Source organism: Pelecanus crispus, chromosome 1, assembly GCF_030463565.1.
Source record: "Pelecanus crispus isolate bPelCri1 chromosome 1, bPelCri1.pri, whole genome shotgun sequence".
NCBI lineage: Eukaryota > Metazoa > Chordata > Aves > Pelecaniformes > Pelecanidae > Pelecanus > Pelecanus crispus.
In genome coordinates, this window is record NC_134643.1 from 192,841,157 (window position 1) to 192,859,068 (window position 17,912).

The 17,912-nt window shown below is 44.0% G+C and overlaps 1 pseudogene; it reads right to left on the minus strand.

The window, feature by feature from the left end:
* Positions 1–1,659: 1,659 nt before the first annotated feature.
* Positions 1,660–17,308, minus strand: LOC142594592 (snaclec bitiscetin subunit beta-like; annotated as a pseudogene).
* Positions 17,309–17,912: the final 604 nt, after the last annotated feature.

A 17,912-nucleotide genomic window follows, 5' to 3' on the forward strand; every position in this document is an offset into this window, starting at 1 on the left:
AATTACTAATAAGGCTCTTCATAACTCTCCCTCAAGGGCACAGAATCCTTTGCTCTCTTTAGGGAAAGAAATTCTGCCAAAAGATAAGGTCAAGCAGTGGGCCACATCTCTGGCAATATGATGTAGTGTCATTTGTAAAAATGATGCTTGGATTATCTGGTCAGTTTGTTGCTTCCCCTTTGAACTCACCCTGTCACTTTGATTTGGGAAGCTGCATTCCTTCATGGATAGAAGGTTTGAAGAATGAGAATGAGATCCTCCTTGACTTTGTCCCCAGCTCTGCTACCATCTTCCCTTGTGACCCTGAACAAACCACTGTGGATGCTACTACAATGCTGGAATAACAATCAGCCAGGAAAAAAATATGTTTTGTATAAAACATAATTTTTTTCTTGGTATGGTTGACGTTCCTTGAGATAATTACAGGGAAAGTCATTGATTCTGAGGGAACACAGCTATCCCAGTGCTCAGGAAGATGAGTCTCTGGAGTGGCCTTGTGTCTGGTGCCCTCTGCTCCTTGCCAGCCCTCCTGGGCAGGACCACACCACAGGTGGCCTAGGGATATGAAAAGGTATGCGCTGCCCATGCTAAGACATTTGTTCTCCTAACAGCAAGTGAGTCTGATCCCCAGGAAGCCCTTGACCTGCTCTTACTCTTCACTTGTTCATACCCTCAGTTTATTCACGAAAGGGAAAATCTGACACCTGTTTTATAGCAAACACTTAAGTAAATAAGGCAGCTGCTGTTTATATTGGTGTAATCATTCTCTGAGGCTGTGCTGGATAATGGGATGGCTGAAATGCTAACTAACTTTTTGCTAATATACTCACCCTTCCTAACTGATGAGGTGTTCTGTCATCACGTGAATGAGTCAATCAAGCATTCCTGGCCCAAGCTTTTCCATTTACCTTCTTGGACAGTGAGGGAAAGTACCTTGGAATAGGAGCTTGCAAGTAACTGATGGAGTCAAAAACAATACGGGTACTCACAACTAAAGAAAACAAAGTGAAACTGTTTGCCTTTGGGGAACACAGTCATGGATCATATTCAGAGCTTAGACAGACCTAACCATGATAGCAAGGGTTTTTTTTCATTTGACAAAGTGTCATCTCATCCAGTTCACCAAGTGGTGCACCACCTCCTGGGCCCAATGATACACTCATGAGTTCTCCCTGTGATTTGGGCCTCATCTTATGGCTCTGTTGCAGTTCATTGAGCTAGCCATTTAACTACTTAAATATTAAAAACATTCAATTAACTTTCCTTGGCTCTATCTGGCACTAAGTAAGGAAAATTCTAGGGTTTAAAATGTATGACTTGGCATGATTAAATGGTGAAATGAATAATGTTTTAATGAGTGATTTGTAATTATTTAATAATTAAAGAGCTCTTATGAATATTCTTGAACACCCTGTGGAAAATCTAAATGGTATGCTGATTTCATCAAGCATTCAAATCTAATCAGAATTTATTTTTATAGCATCATTTTAAACATAGTCTACAAGAACATTGCCACAATAATGACAACAGAACAGAAAAGCTATAATAGCTCTGCTTTTTTAGTGTAAGATCTTGATTATTCCATGCAAAAGATTTTTCTGCACTAATGGATTGCAGCTGAACTCTATTCCAAGTCCCGCAGTAGCCAGTCAGGTTTCATCAGTGGTTCAGTGACAGGTTAAGGGTGCATCAGTTTTGGTTTGTAAACACAGATGAATGGTAGCCTCTTGCGGCAAGGAGAGCTGTCCCATTCACCCCTGCCTGGAAATAAAGACAAAAAGAGATCACAAAGGAAAACAAGAAGATGTGAAAAGGGAACATTTTCACTCCTGACATGAAATCCTTCAATCTCAACTCAGTCTCTGGAAATCTAATTTTCTTTTAATTTGTATTTCCATAGTATGTACATTGCAGCTTTGGGCAACATTGTAATAAGATGATGTTTTCTCTAGCTAATCCTGGAAATACTTATCCCACAGGGATGGCAGAGGTTCAAGAGCAAGGTAAACTATACGAATCATAAATTGTGCCAGGTTTTTCTTACCTCCAATATTCAGGGTCAGGCAAATTTTTATGTTAAACAGGCAGTTAACTAGTCCTCCAACAGCTCTGAAAAGGGATAACAGAGGCCTCTGGATGAAGGTTGTCAGAGATCCATCACTCCATTTCAAAAATTACCCCTGCAGGCAATAAATTAACTCATAGAATCATACAATCATAGAACCATTTAGGTTGGAAAAGAACTTTAAGATCATCAGGTCCAACCATTAGCCTAGCACTGCCAAGTCCACCACTAAACCATGTCCCTAAACACCACATCTACACATCTTTTAAATACCTCCAGGGATGGGGACTCAACCACCACCCTGGGCAGCCTGTTCCAATGCTTGACCACTCTTTCTGTGAAGAGTTTTTTCCTAATATCCCATCTAAACCTCCCCTGACACAAACTGAGGCCATTTCCTCTCATCCTATCGCTAACTACTTGGGAGAAGAGACCAACACGCACCTCACTACAACCTCCTTTCAGGTAGTTGTAGAGAGCGATAAGGTCTCCCCTCAGCCTCCTCTTCTCCAGGATAAACAACCCCAGTTCTCTCAGCTGCTGTTCATAAGACTTGTTCTCCAGACCCTTCACCAGCTTCGATGCCCTTTGGACATGCTCCAGCACCTCAATGTCTTTCTTGTAGTGAGGGGCCCAAAACTGGACACAGTATTCCAGGTGCGGCCTCACCAGCGCCGAGTACAGGGGCACAATCACCTCCCTGCTCCTGCTGGCCACACTATTCCTGATCCAAGCCAGGATGCTGTTGGCCTTCTTGGCCACCTGGGCACACTGCTGGCTCATGTTCAACCGGCTGCTGACCAACACCCCCAGGTCCTTTTCGGCCAGGCAGCTTTCCAGCCACTCTTCCCCAAGCCTGTAGTGTTGCATGGGGTTGTTGTGACCGAAGTGCAGGACCTGGCACTTGGCCTTGTTGAATCTCATACAACTGGTCTTGGCCCATCAATCCAGCATTCCAGATCCCCCTGTAGAGCCTTCAGAAGCTTAACAGAAACCACAGGTTGCTATTAAATTCTGGAAGCAGTTTGGTGTGCTTGTATTTGCTGGGATGGAAGAAGGACTGAATAGGGGCCCTCTTCCACATGGATGTCGATACAGTTATTGCCTGTGGGGATATCATTGTCCTGTAGAGCTGCATGAATAATTAATTTTTAATTCCATATTAGATTAATTTCATCTCATCCTCCCTTCATGAATTGTCCTCAAATAAATTGTAATTTTCTTGAATATATTTGTTATTCAGAATAGACTATAGCACTCATGAGTAATTCATTGCAGGTAGGTGACATCCAGAATTTGAGACATTCAGGATGGACACAGAGGTCATTGTTGTGCCCTGTTACATGGGAGAAACTTACAGAATCAAGTTTCTACTTCCAACATGCATTTACAAAGCTGAAACTTGCTCGCATTTACTACTCTACAATGCTAATCCTAAATTGACCATATCAGCAATAGCTCTGGTAGATTCAATGGTTGGAATACTTGGAAGTAGGAAGATGTGCTGAATGAATTCATTAAAAGAATCTGAATGAAAATAGTCATGCAAACTTTTTATAACACCAAGTCTAGTCTAGTGACCTGACATTCTGCTAAACAGAGATTAAACAGACAACTTATTATCCACCATCTAGCTTCTCCTCTGAGATTTGTACTTCAACTTTCCTTCTTCATATGATATAATTGGAATATGATGTTGATCAGAGTTTATCATTTCAACTTTTTTTTCCTGAAACTCCCATCTTCCCCCATTCCCACCCCCCAAAACCACTGATAGTTAAAAACCATGAGTTTTTGATGACTCTTTAGTTTTTCTGAGACTGAAAAGAAATTCAATGGCTACAAAGGAAACTATTCACTTGAAAAAAAAAAGCATTTTGTATACTAGAAATACATGATCAGTTGAGTCATAAAGTTCTTTCAACTGATATTTGTTTTCATTTCTGGTCATGGAACACTTGCCTTTTGGTAAGTTACCCCTGTCCAGAGCTGGGTTTTCTTCTGTCCCTGGGCAAGTTTACAAAGGAATTAATTCTCATCTGCACTGGCTATGCTGGTTAGGTAACCTCCTGCTCTTTCAGTCCAGCAAGTTTTCTGCACAGTAGAGAGGGTTAAACTTAGGAGATGTGAAATGGCTAGAGCTTTGTGAATAAGAGGTAAAGAAAGAAAAGTGTGGAACAAATGATTGGGGAGTGGAAAGGGATAGGGCCATAAAAGAAAGTCCAAGAATGGGAAATCTAATAGAAGAAGAAATGGGAAGTGACAGGGAAATCCATGGAAAGCTTGCAGTTTCAAAGGGAGGGAAATCACATATGGAAAAAGAGAGGAACAGAGAGAAGTGTTCCTCAAAAAAAAAAAAAAAAAAAAAAAAAAGCAAAAACCTGAACAGTGAGATCCAAGCAGCTATACTGTAGCAGCTATATTGTAAGCTGGGCCTGTAGTGTAAGCAATTACATGGGCTTTCTGTACAGCCAGTAGAAAACAGGAGGTATCTCCAGACTGTCATATACCCAGTGTAAGAAAGGCATTGTGGGGTGGTAGGATGAAGTGGTTGTCACTGGAGGGCCCTATTGAACAGCTCAGCCTAGGTCCCTCCACCTTTTTGACAGCTAAATTCAGACAAAATGAACCTCACAGTAAAGAGAAGAAGTGTAAGAAGACAGGTAAGCAGAAATGGAGACATCAGAAGAACTTGTCCAACAAGATGCTATTTACAGTGCTTCTTTCTTGTGTCCCCAGCTAGCCTGGGAATGGAATAGATAGGGAAAGTTCTCCACTTTGAGTCTCTCCAAGCAGGCTGGGTCCTCAAGAGTTTGTCTTTGTATTTGGTAGGGAAGGATGCTCTTTCATCTGCACCTTGAAACAAAAACACGCATAGTACTGGTGTTTAGGTTCAGGGGAAAACTCTTTACCATCCCGAGCCATTTAAATTTCATACACTTTTGTAGATATGGCTCAAGAGGAATATGGCACCCCAAGGCAAACATTTATGGAAGCATTTGTGTTTGGCTTCTGAAAGATATAGCAAGTTTTTTTGGTACAGGGCTTCAAGTTACAGGGATCACCTGGTATAATCTGAGCAGGTAGAAAGGTGAAGTCAGAACATCTTTTAGGAAGTATCTCTTGTAAAGTTGAAAAAGCGTTCACTATTCACAAGGGGTTTGATAAATCACAGAGAAAAGTCCAGCCCAGTAGGCGTCATGCTGTGTGTTGTGTGGGAAGCAGAGGGAGAAACCCCTAAACTATAACCCATCAGTTTTGTGTTGTTCTGTTACAGTCAAGGATCTCCAGGAACCTCCTTGACTTCTCTTCACTGTTGTATTGTATGTGCCTTATTTTACTGCATGAGGAAAATAGACCCCATGCTCAAAACCTTTGACATAATAAGGGAGGCAGGATGACATGAGAAAGGAATAGAAGCTCCAGGTTCCAAACAAGAGTTGGTTCATTGCTATTTGAGTGTGTCCTGTGGCGAGGCAGAATGCAACTAACCTCACTAGCAGCGCTGAGCTGAATGTGAAATACTTTTTGTCAACACTGATGCACAACAGGAGAAGCAGAACGGGATGAAAAAAGAGTCAGGTACAAGAAAGACAGCTGTGGGAAGCAGAGAAGAAATGATGAATACTCCTGTTTTGAAGAAGCCAGTACCTCAGCTTGGGTCCACGCCATTCCCTTTTGAGTAAGTAACAGTGACCTTTGTAATTAATCTGGCCTTTCTGACACAGATTTTGGTGGGCCTGTTTTGCAGAAGAGTCCTAGTGAGATGGGTTAGGAATTATGCTACATGCAGGATAAAGTCTGCCCAAGATTAGGGGCAAGAACTGGGCATTGCAATGCGTGACTGGAGTTCTCAAAACCAGAAAGACACATAGAATAAACACAAAACGAAAGACTCACTGATCTTTGGGAAGATAGAGTATTATCTCCCTATTATGTTTTCTGATTTAACTAAGCTGAGTTCAGCATTTCAAAGGGACATTCAGTAAAGTAAAACTACAAAATGAAGGGCAAATGCCAGCAGATATTCAGGGTCTTGCTTTTTTTCCCTTGTCTTCCAAAAAAAAAAAAAAAAAGTTAAAATGTGTAAAGCATCAGCATATGAAGAGCACTAATTTAGGAGTCAGATGCCATTTAGGTTATAAGCAGAATTAGTTTGCTGCTGTCATTACAGGGTCCAGTGGGTGCAGCTGTGCTTCAGCAATCCATTTCAATGCATGGTGCAATGCATCACAGTTTGCGGATTCTGCTTTGGATCTGCCCTCTGGAGAGACACCAGCAGGTTCGGCAGGCCAGCCCTGAAAGTTGTGCGGGCCTTTGTGCGTTCCCAAGACTCAGCAGCAAGTGGTTTGGCAGGTCTGGATAGTAGTGTATTAGTCTTTGCTGGGGAGGGCCTGTCTCTGTAATAGGAATAGGGATTTCAGGCTGGTGCATCATGTTGCTTTAGAGAAGGAGAACAAGACAGATCTGTCAGTCCTGAATTAAGATGGATTTTTGTTGAAAGTTCTTGGAATTGATTTTTTTCCAGTTTCCTTCTTGGTAAGTAGTCAGCACAGTTGGGTTCAACTTACAAAATATCATTGATTTCTCTCCCCAAACCACAGATGATTCAGCTTGTAATTTCCTCTACAATTATAGAGCAGGTCTCCTTAGAAACTGCTTGTATCCATTCAAAGTTTCATCTTGTGGAAACCACATTTCGCCTCTCTTTGGCCAGATGTGCTTGGCACGAGTCCAGACAAAAAAGGAGGAGGAAGGTACGATAAATATTGTGCTGCTCCCATTCCCTCTTTTGTGCTTCCTGCAAGGAGATTCACAGCATTACAATTTCAGCTCTCTCTGAGTGCTTTGGGATCTCAGACCATCCCAAGTGGTGGGGTCGGCTATGGGGCTGCTCATGGCTCTGCAACAGAAACGGCCAGCATGTTGTATAGTCTTTCTCCTCTAAGACAGGACAAGGGTGCAACAAAGAGGTCATGGTTTCTCTACTGTTATACAGTGTCATGCCACCAAAGGCTAGTCAAGCCAAGCTGATTGCACAATTGGCTTTGCCTTGGCTGGCTGTCATATGTTTCTCCTCATATACAACTTCAACAACACACAGGGGAAGTCTCCACCTTCTCTTGGCATCCCTTGTGACCCTGAAAGCAACCCATCCTCATGGAGGGAGTCCCTGTCATGGAAATTGTTTGGCTTCTGGTTTTGAGAGATTGGCTCAGATAAACCACAGGATCTAGTTTGGACAGATAAAGCATAGGACCTAATGACAGTTTGCAGAGCTTTGCAAGAGGGAAGCTTGTCCTGGGTAAGGTCACACGCAGAGTGTCTCTAACCTCTGCTCTCTCCTCAATACTTTTCTGAAAAGGTCAAGATAATATTAAATTCATTTTACATCTAGAAAAAAATCCCCTCAGATCTTCTGCCTTAGTAATTGCAAAGTGGGTCTGTGCAGGAAACAGAGGCAAAAAGCAAGAAAGATGAAGCTGGGTGGCAGATTAATTTTTTACAGCATCAGACAGACAACCGAGGCATGTTATGCTCACTTTCTGAGCTGGAGAGAACCAAGGCTCCAAAAATCAGGGAAAAAAAATGGACAGGACACTGTCAGGAAGCCTGGCAGTTCTGCTGCCTGTGATCTGTAAAGAGCAGAATGTGTTCAGTCAGGCATTTAGATGCTGGTGGAAATTTGGGACTGAAAAGATCTGCCTTCTCCAGAAAGAGGCTTACGGGAATGTATTTTGGTTCAGTAAGAGTGTGCATTTGAGGTGGACTGAGGCCTGGATGAACTGCAGGGTTCAAAAGGTTGTGGTCAGCAGCAAAATATCCAGCTGCAGGCAAGTCACCAGCAGTGTGTCCCAGGAGTCAATATTGCTGCCAATACTGTTTAAGATCTTTGTTAATGACCTCAGTGATGGGACACAGCGTACCCTTAGCAAGTTCTCAGATGATACAAAATCAGGAAGAGTAGATAACATGCCATATGGTTGTGCTGCCTTTCAGAGGGACCTCAACAGGCTGGAGAAATGGGCAAAACAGGAACATCATGGAGTTCAACAAAGGGAAATACCACGTCCTGCCCCTGGGAAGGAACAACCGCAGGCACCAGTGCAGGCTGGGGGCCAGCTGGCTGGAAAACAGCTCTGCAAAGAAGGACCTGGTACGGAACAAACTGACCAGGAACCAAAAATGTGCCCTCATGGCAAAGGCAGCCAGTGACCTCCTGGGTTTCTTCAGAAAGGGGGTTGCCAGGATGTTCAGGGAGGTAATCCTTCCTCTCTGTTCATCCCTGGTGGGACACATGCAAAGTGCTCAGTTAAGTCCTGGGCTCCCCAGTACAGAAGAGACATGGACATGCTGGATTGAGGCCAGAAAAGGGCCACAAAGATGATGAAGGGACCAGAGCACCTTTCATATGAGGAGAGTCTGAGAGAGCTGGAACTATTCAGCCTGGAGAAGAGAAGGCTCATGGGGATCTTATCCATGTGGATAAATACCTGATGAGAGGAGTAAAGAATCATAGAATAGAATCATAGAATCGTTTAGGTTGGGAAAGACCTTTAAGATCATCCAGTCCAACCATTAACCTACACTACCAAGTCCACACTAAACCAATCAAGGGTAGACTAGACTAAACCATGTCCCAAAGTGCCACATCTACCCGTTTTTTGAACACCTCCAGGGATGGGGACTCCACCACCTCTCTGGGCAGCCTGTTCCAATGCTTGACTACCCTTTCCATACAGAAATTTTTCCTAATTTCCAACCTAAACCTCCCCTGGTGCAGCTTGAGCCCATTTCCTCTCGTCCTATCACTAACTACATGGGAGAAGAGACCAACACCCACCTCACTACAACCTCCTTTCAGGTAGTTGTAGAGAGCGATAAGGTCTCCCCTCAGCCTCCTCTTCTCCAGGATAAACAACCCCAGTTCCCTCAGCCACTCCTCATAAGGCCTGTGCTCCAGACCGTTCACCAGCCTTGTTGCCCGTCTCTGAACACGCTCCAGCACCTCAATGTCTGTCTTGTACTGAGGGGCCCAAAACTGGACACAGTATTCCAGGTGCGGCCTCACCAGCGCCGAGTACAGGGGCACAATCACCTCCCTGCTCCTGCTGGCCACAGCATTCCTGATACAAGCCAGGATGCTGTTGGCCTTCTTGGCCACCTGGGCACACTGCTGGCTCATGTTCAACCGGCTGCTGACCAACACCCCCAGGTCCTTTTCGGCCAGGCAGCTTTCCAGCCACTCTTCCCCAAGCCTGTAGTGTTGCATGGGGTTGCTGTGACCAAAGTGCAGGACCCGGCACTTGGCCTTGTTGAACCTCATACAGTTGGCCTCGGCCCATTAATCCAGGCTGTCCAGATCCCTCTGCAGGGCCATCCTACCCTCAAGCAGATCAACACTCCCACCCAACTTGGTGTCATCTGCAAACTTACCGAGGGTGCACTCAATCCCCTCATCCAGATCATTGATAAAGATATTAAACAAGACTGGCCCCAAAACAGAGCCCTGGGGAACACCGCTCGTGACTGGCCACCAACTGGACTTAACTCCATTCACCACTACTCTCTGAGCTCGGCCACCCAACCAGTTTTTTACCCAGCGAATACTACGCCCATCCAAGCCATGAGCTGCCAGCTTCCCAAAGAGAATATTATGGGAGACTGTGTGAAAGGCTTTGCTAAAGTCCAGGTAAATGACATCCACAGCCTTTCCTTCAAGAAGATGCAGCCAGGCTCTTCTCAGTGGTGCCCAGGGACAGGACAAGAGGCAACGGACACATGTTGAAATACAGCAAACTCCATTTAAACACAAGCAAAACATTTTTACTGTTAGGGTGATCAAACACTGGCACAGGTTGCCCAGAGAGGCTGCGGAGTCTCCATCTGTGGAAATACTCAAAACCCAACTGGTCACTGCACTGAGAAACCTGCTGTAGGTGACCCTACCCTGAGCAGGACATTAAACTACTTGATCACCAGAGGTACCTTCCAGTCTCAACTATTTGGCATGATTGTGTGTGAAATCAACAAACTGAAATAATTTGGTTGCACTTGGTTGTGGGTTTCTCCTCTCATGCTCTGGGATTCCCTTTTTGGAAGTACATAAATGTCTTCAGAACCTAAATACCATACACAGTAGTGATAAAGAAGCAGATTCCAAGATGTTTGGTGATCTTGGATGGAAAAGACCTAGAGAGGATTGTCAAAGGAGCCCTTCTGACTCCTTTGCTTCCTATTGGAAGTGTTCCCAGTCCATCCACCTTGTCCTTGCTTCTTTCCTGACTCTGGCAATGCATTTCCTGCTCCTTGGCTTAAATCATTTGTGGCAAAGTGACTATCCCTACATCACTTCAGGATGCAGTTCAGCCCACCAATCAAGATTTCAATTTTTGTTAGATTCCTGCCCACCCTGTTTTTCAGCATAGATTTTCCCCATCCTGTTTCTCATGACCAAGAAACCCAGTGAGGGTTTCGCCCTTAATCAGGTTCCTCCCTTTAGTGTACACATTAAGAATGAATTATCCTCCTCCCCTACCTTATTTGAGAAATTTTAGCCAAATTTCATGTATCTACTTTTTGTATATAAGCTCTGAGGAGTAAAGGAAGGAGCAATCAGAAAGTAAAATAGCCCTGGCATTTGTCAGGGGTGACTTCCGGGGAAGATGTTGTGCAGTTGCTTTAAAGGAGGTAGGTAATCAGACATCTCTAGAGCTACTGTAAAGTGTAGAGTTAAGAATACACTAAATAAGAGCAAACAAGGTGCAGGACTGAAAGCAGCACCAGAAGGGTGAACTTTGTTCATTCAATACTATGGGCAAAAAGAAGAACAGACCTCAAAAGAAATGCTGTTGGCACGGTGAATGGGGAGATTTCAATGGACCTTAGGAAGCATTAATAGAAGTCACTTGGTTAACTCGCACACAACAAACACAGTCCCAGTTTGCCCATACTTCGATCTTCACTGTGCCACAAGAAATCCCCAGAGTGATATAATTTCAGTCATTGAGGTGGCTGTGGATTGACACCTGAGTAAAAGATGTTGAAATCATATCTGTTGTGTGGAAACCTCACATCCTTATCAGTAAAGAGGTAGAGAAGTCATGAGGAGTGGAAAGAAATGAAAGTGATTCCTTTATAGGACAGGAAGTGGCATGTATGTATAAACGTGTTTCCATATATGACATACACAGACTTATGAATGTGTATGTATAAATGTGCACATACATATGTACGTGCACATATATGCACTCACATGCACATATGAATAAGAGCTATGCAGTGCAGAGGTATGAAAAATATACCAAGAATATTAAAACCCACCACCTCACTAGTAAACTGAGAGGAATCGCAGAAAAGATATAGCAAAAAAAGAGATAGATATCAGTTTTATGGGTGTGTGCTCTTCCCTTTTGTTCCTTCCTCTTTTTCTCTGTAGGGAGAGAAATCTTTGTCCTTGAGGTATTTACATTATGCCAACTTTTGCCAGCATGGTTCTTTTTTCTGAAAAATGAAACCACTTCTGATATTATACCTGAAAGCTTTTGTTGTACGAGTGCTTTTCCTCAAACACAAATGGTGGGATGTGGTCTTCCAAATACCTTTGTGTACATTGCCTTACGTGTCTTTGTGTGTCAGACCTTTGATCTGAACAATTAATTGAGAAATCACATGGGTCCGGAGGGCAAATTCCTGTCTCAGAATGGGAGGCAGTATGGGACACATCTGTAACCCCAGCATTTCAGCCAGCACTGTAAAGTTGTTTTTTGAGGCTATGCAGGTGTGCACATGGAGATTTCATTTATGTAATTTTTTTTGTGTACTGTGGTGTGGATAGGTGCCTGCTCATCCCTGTGGCAGCTGCCAGGCAACACCCAGCAGCGACTTTGTATAAACTGTCCCTTCGGGAGAGGATTTTCACATAATGCCAGTATTGAGGTCTGCTGGTAAAACAATGTTATGGGACAGAGCTGAGAAGCTTTTCAAGCTCTATTAAATTTGCATAGGCTCCTACCCATTTCTTAAATCCTGTTCAAACATCCCCGTGTACAATAAATAACTTCCCTGGTCCCTTAAAAAAGCACTGACACGTAATGCACATTTGCACTGATGCACTTATTTAAAATCCAAATATTTAGTAAAGGGGCTGAAATGACCTCCATTCTTCCTCTACACAAATACAGGCTACAAACACACCACTAGGCCCAGAGAAGTCTGCTCCATAAAAATACTCTTGACTCTTAATTGGGAGTGGAATATGTTTTGGTGAGTACATACTTTTTACAGACACCACAAACTGGAATCCAGGTCTTCCCTAAGACGGGCAATGTGGGTAGCTTTCAGGAGCTTGCTCAGCAATCACTGAAGTTAAAGTGTCCAGCAGCTTTTTGGGACACTCTTTTGGAAGTCCACTCTGGGGCATATCCCCAGGCATGGTAGATGCCTCTTACAGACAGTGCAGGAGAACGAGATCTAAAATCATACGAGGAAACACTTTCTAGATGAGTTTCTTTATGTATTGACTGCAAAACTACACTTGACTTCAGAAAGCTGCTTCATCTTCCAAGAAATCATAGAATCATAGAATCGTTTAGGTTGGAAAAGACCTTTAAGATCATCCAGTCCAACCATTAACCTACACTACCAAGTCCACACTAAACCAATCAAGGGTAGACTAGACTAAACCATGTCCCAAAGTGCCACATCTACCCGTTTTTTGAACACCTCCAGGGATGGGGACTCCACCACCTCTCTGGGCAGCCTGTTCCAATGCTTGACCACCCTTTCCATACAGAAATTTTTCCTAATTTCCAACCTAAACCTCCCCTGGTGCAGCTTGAGCCCATTTCCTCTCGTCCTATCACTAACTACATGGGAGAAGAGACCAACACCCACCTCACTACAACCTCCTTTCGGGCAGTTGTAGAGAGTGATAAGGTCTCCCCTCAGCCTCCTCTTCTCCAGGATAAACAACCCCAGTTCCCTCAGCCGCTCCTCATAAGGCCTGTGCTCCAGACCGTTCACCAGCCTTGTTGCCCGTCTCTGAACACGCTCCAGCACCTCAATGTCTTTCTTGTACTGAGGGGCCCAAAACTGGACACCGTATTCCAGGTGCGGCCTCACCAGTGCTGAGTACAGGGGCACAATCACCTCCCTGCTCCTGCTGGCCACAGCATTCCTGATACAAGCCAGGATGCTGTTGGCCTTCTTGGCCACCTGGGCACACTGCTGGCTCATGTTCAACCGGCTGCTGACCAACACCCCCAGGTCCTTTTCGGCCAGGCAGCTTTCCAGCCACTCTTCCCCAAGCCTGTAGTGTTGCATGGGGTTGTTGTGCCTGAAGTGCACAAGATATATATATAACGCAAGATATATATATAACGCAAGATGTGTTCTCTGTCTTTTGTGATGAGCAGCAGCAGGTGAAGATTATTGTGCTAATCCTGCAGAACAAGGAGAAATAAGTGACCAGACTTTTCTACCCACTTTTCAGTCTCACCACAAAATATTTGTAAAAGACAACATTTCCGGGTGCTTGCCATTTGCAAAACAGCAGTCTCTCCACTGCAGCTAGATGCATAATTCCTACAGGTGCTGATACATTTCATCATCTCTTTTTGTTTTGTTCTTGAATAATCTGTGAATTAACCATGATCATCCCAAATGCATTCATTACCTGATACTACACTGCACACTTTTGACAAATAATCCTTAGCTTGTCAGCTCTTTGTGAACAGCCGTATTCCAAATATTAATGCAGACGCATAAGTCATGTATGCATCTTTCTTCTGACTCGATGGAATTAATTCTCAGCAGTAGGGTTTCAGATTGTGATTAAAAATTTTATTTCTATGAATATCTTGCAATACTTACTGGAAAGGTACAGTCTCACTCACACATTTGCTACTATATTTGTGGTAAATTGGTACAGAAAGTTACAGGGGTTCGGGGATCACATCTAAAAATGTGATTTTTAGATTTTCAAGATTTTCAACAGACTTCACAGCCCACAAGCCCCCGATGAAAGTCAGTGTGACACTGTAATTCCATTTCACTAGGACTTAAATGAAATGTTCTGCCTCTGCCTTATTAGCACAGCAGAAGCTGGCTTGTTTAAATCACAAAACATTTTCATAGGATTTTTCTGGGTCTGTTCTTTCTGCCTTCATGAAGATGTCTGTTTGCTCTCTGGTTCTCATAGGATGGACATGTTCTGCTTCCCAAAACCTCTGCCTGATGTTACGATGCATGATGCTACTGATTTGCACTCCAGCTCTCAGCAGCCCTATGCGTCCACACATAGATGGTTTTTGAAGGCTGGCCAGAGGTTTCACTGGGAGAATGAGAGCAGTCAGATGCATTGCAAAACAGCAAAGATGTGGTCACCCAAAAGAAACAGCAGTGCAATGGCTGAGGTTGTGCAAAACACTTAGATCAGTTCCCAGAGCTCTCTGTCACGCTTTCTGTCTCCTCTTCCTCTACCCCTGTGTTGCTAGGATATTTGTCAACAGAATGGAAATGATACTGTTCCCGGGGAGAAATAGAATTTAATATTAATACTATCTCCTGTGGAAAAATGAGAGTGAGTCAGAGCTGAGTAGAGTTTGGTTTATATAGGAAGTCTTTCATTCTGCGAGGTAACTCAAAGCGCAGTGCTGTGAATTTAATGCTACCAGCTCGGGTGGCTGTGTAGGCAAACACAGCAGGCTTTATGCATTAAGCAGCAACGTGCACTGCTGTAGCCATTAGGAGCAGTTTCACTAACAAAGAAATAGGGGAGAAATGCTCATCAGAGTCCCTCTCAGTAGGCAGTACTTGAAAAGTGCCACAAGAAGCTTTGAATACACACTGGGCTGAAATCAGGTAGGATCACCTCACTTTAAATGGACTCTGCTTTGTCTCTGTCTTTCCAGCTTTCTTTGGCTTCCCCTGTATTTATATTCCTCCTCAAAATGAAGCTGTTCTGCTCTCCTCAGCAGCAACTCCTATGCTCATGCTGCCCTTATTTCCAAGCAAAATAATATAATACAATGTAAAATGTCAGGATTTGATGATACAAACCTCAAAATGAGCAGCTTTGTCCTTTTTTTTTAAAGTAAGGACTCCACCTTTCCTTTCAGTCACCTTTCTGTCATGTCTCATCATATTTGTCCTATATCCTGCCATGAACTGATAATATGTCCCAGCAGATGCCGTTATAAGTAGCTGTTTTTTCCCCACACTTTCATTCGCTGTGGGGAAGGAGGTTACCTGCTGAAGTAACCCTGCGCAGCTCTGCGTGCTGGTGTATGGGTATCGCCGCCTGGTCAAACAATCCTGGCAAACGAGAGGCCACGGTTACTTTTGTTCTGCTCTGAGATGCTGCTTTCCCTGTTTGTGGCCAGGCGTGGACAGACATAAGAGGAAGGAGGAGAGAAAAGATAGCAGAGCTGGGGAAAAATATGGTGTTTTGTTGATGCTTGCAGGATCCAAGGCAGATGGTCAGTCACAGATGGATGCTTTGGGCTGGCAGGTCAGCCACAACAGCTATCGCTCTGGTTGCTGGCTCCCTTCCCCACTTAACTGTGTGGCCTGGTCAGCTCTCTCGCTCGCTCTCTTTTTTACAGATCTTTCCCAGTCTGGGCAGCTCTGGATGGCTCGTAACATCTCAGCCTGTTGGCTGCAGTACAGTCAGTCTCAAGATGGCTGAAAAGCAGAGTGCAAGATGGAGAGAAAAGGCAGATGATGGAAGAGGAGCTCTGAGGGAAGGGGAGATGGGAGGATTACATGTTTCTGGGTCCTTACCCATGCAGTGGGTGTGATTGGGAAGGGCTCCAGGTGGGGATCTCATGGAGCTACTGTGATTCTTTAGGTCCAAAACTGCTTTGTTACTGGAATGGAGCAGATGCGGGCTGGCCCCTGCCCTTTCTACAAGTCCTCCTTCCCTCCTCCATCCACTTGTCTTTTTTTTTTTTTTTTTTTTAAGGAGGCAAAAAGTGAAACAGACTCATCCCTTCATTATCTTATCTCATTACTTCTGGTGCATCTTTTAATGAACTCATTTCTGACTCCAAGCAATCTCTACATATTCCTTGGGCTTTTCCAGCTGGAGGGTTTTATTGGTGTAATTCAATAACCTTCTCCTCCTTTTGCATCTTTCCTATTTATGCTCAGTGCTTAAGACTTAACAGAATATTTATAAATTTGTTATACGCTTCCCAAGCTTCTATTCCCAACTAGTGTAAGTCAGCAAAGCCTCAGTCATTACTGTGCTCCCCTGTAGGAGTCAACAACTGAATTTAAGGAACCCTCAGCTTTACTAACATGAATAAAAATTGGCAAAATTGCTTTATGGCTTCCTTCTTCCTGGCCCCATTCTTGGGTTCTTTGTCCCCAGCAGGTGAAGTGCTGCACTGGCAGGACTCTACATGCTGAGACTTTGAGCTGCCATTTTTCAGGCTGTTGCCATCTGCTACCCAAAAGTATCAATCCTTTTGGAGGTAACAAAGGGGGTCTCTAACAGGTATTGCATCATAGAAATATGCTTTTATTGGTTTTAAAAGGTTAAAATGTTCCAATATAACCCTCACTCTGTAGTTTCTTCCTTGTTTTTATTCCCTGCTTCATTTAATAAAATCACTCTGCAAGAGAACAGTGGAAGAAGGAAAGAAAAACCCAAAAAACCCTTTCAAAGCCGTGTGAAATTACTTTTGAATCAGATGCAAATTCAATCCTATTGTTCACAAATTGCTATGTACAGCCTTTCTCTGATGAGTCCTGAAGCAAGGGCAGGAGTGCTATCTCTATAGCACCATGAAGCTTTATGACAGCAAACCTATGAGGGAATCACTGTACCACCAATATGAGCTCAACCTCCAGCTCACTGGGTAAGTGCCTGCTCGTGTTGTTACACACATCAGTAACCTAAAACAATCAGAGCCTGGAGGATAAAGCTGGGGCTGGAGGGGGTTATGAGGAGAGGCTTACAGGCTGTGCAGTCACCATACACACCCCCACACACACAGAGGCTAGGGGGACCTCACAAAGCTTATGGCTGCTGAACCGTGCCCTTCTCAGCAGAGTTTATGACCACACAAACAGGTACAGACAATATGCTTCCTGCTTTTTACGTGGATTTCTTCACTGAGAAAATGCCTGTCCCTTTCTGCAGGCATTAACCACGGAAGTGTTAAATGCAGACAGGGAGAGAGTAAGCGTACCAGTGGGGTACTGGTCCCATCCACCAACTTGCTTGGTAGCCATGGCCGTTAGTCAGCCATTATGTCTTTTGTCTCCATACTATGCAGCTCCTTGAAAGCTGGGAATCCTGGGCTTTTTGGCACCATTAAATTACGGCTGCAGCCTTTTCCTGAAAGAGTGCAACCAGCAGCACCTCCTGGAGATATGCAATGGCATTCCCAAGCATAGCAATGTTCAAAGAATACCAAAGGTTTTAGTATCGCCTGGGGATGATTAGGTCCCAGACAATTAAAGATTATTTTAGGACAAAACTAACATTGGTTGCACCATTTAGATTTCTAGGATGGGATTTTGGTCTACAAAGCACTGAAAGAAGGCAAGAGATGCTGAATGTAGCCAAACAGTTTCCTTCTCCTGGCTGAGCCCATAACCCTGATATATCAGACAGGATTGCTGCTGCTGTCGCTAATCTCAGCAGGAGCTGCGCCACGTCACCAGGAGATGATGACTGCCAACAGAAGGCTCAGCAGCTCCAGCTTTTAATTGTGAATGGTACCTTCAGATTCCATTATTCACACTTGGCAAGGGCCAACCAGTTTTACAGCCTTCTTCTACCTTGACCAGTGCTGCTGTGTCTGCGGTTAAGCTAGCTTTTATGTGCTGCAGG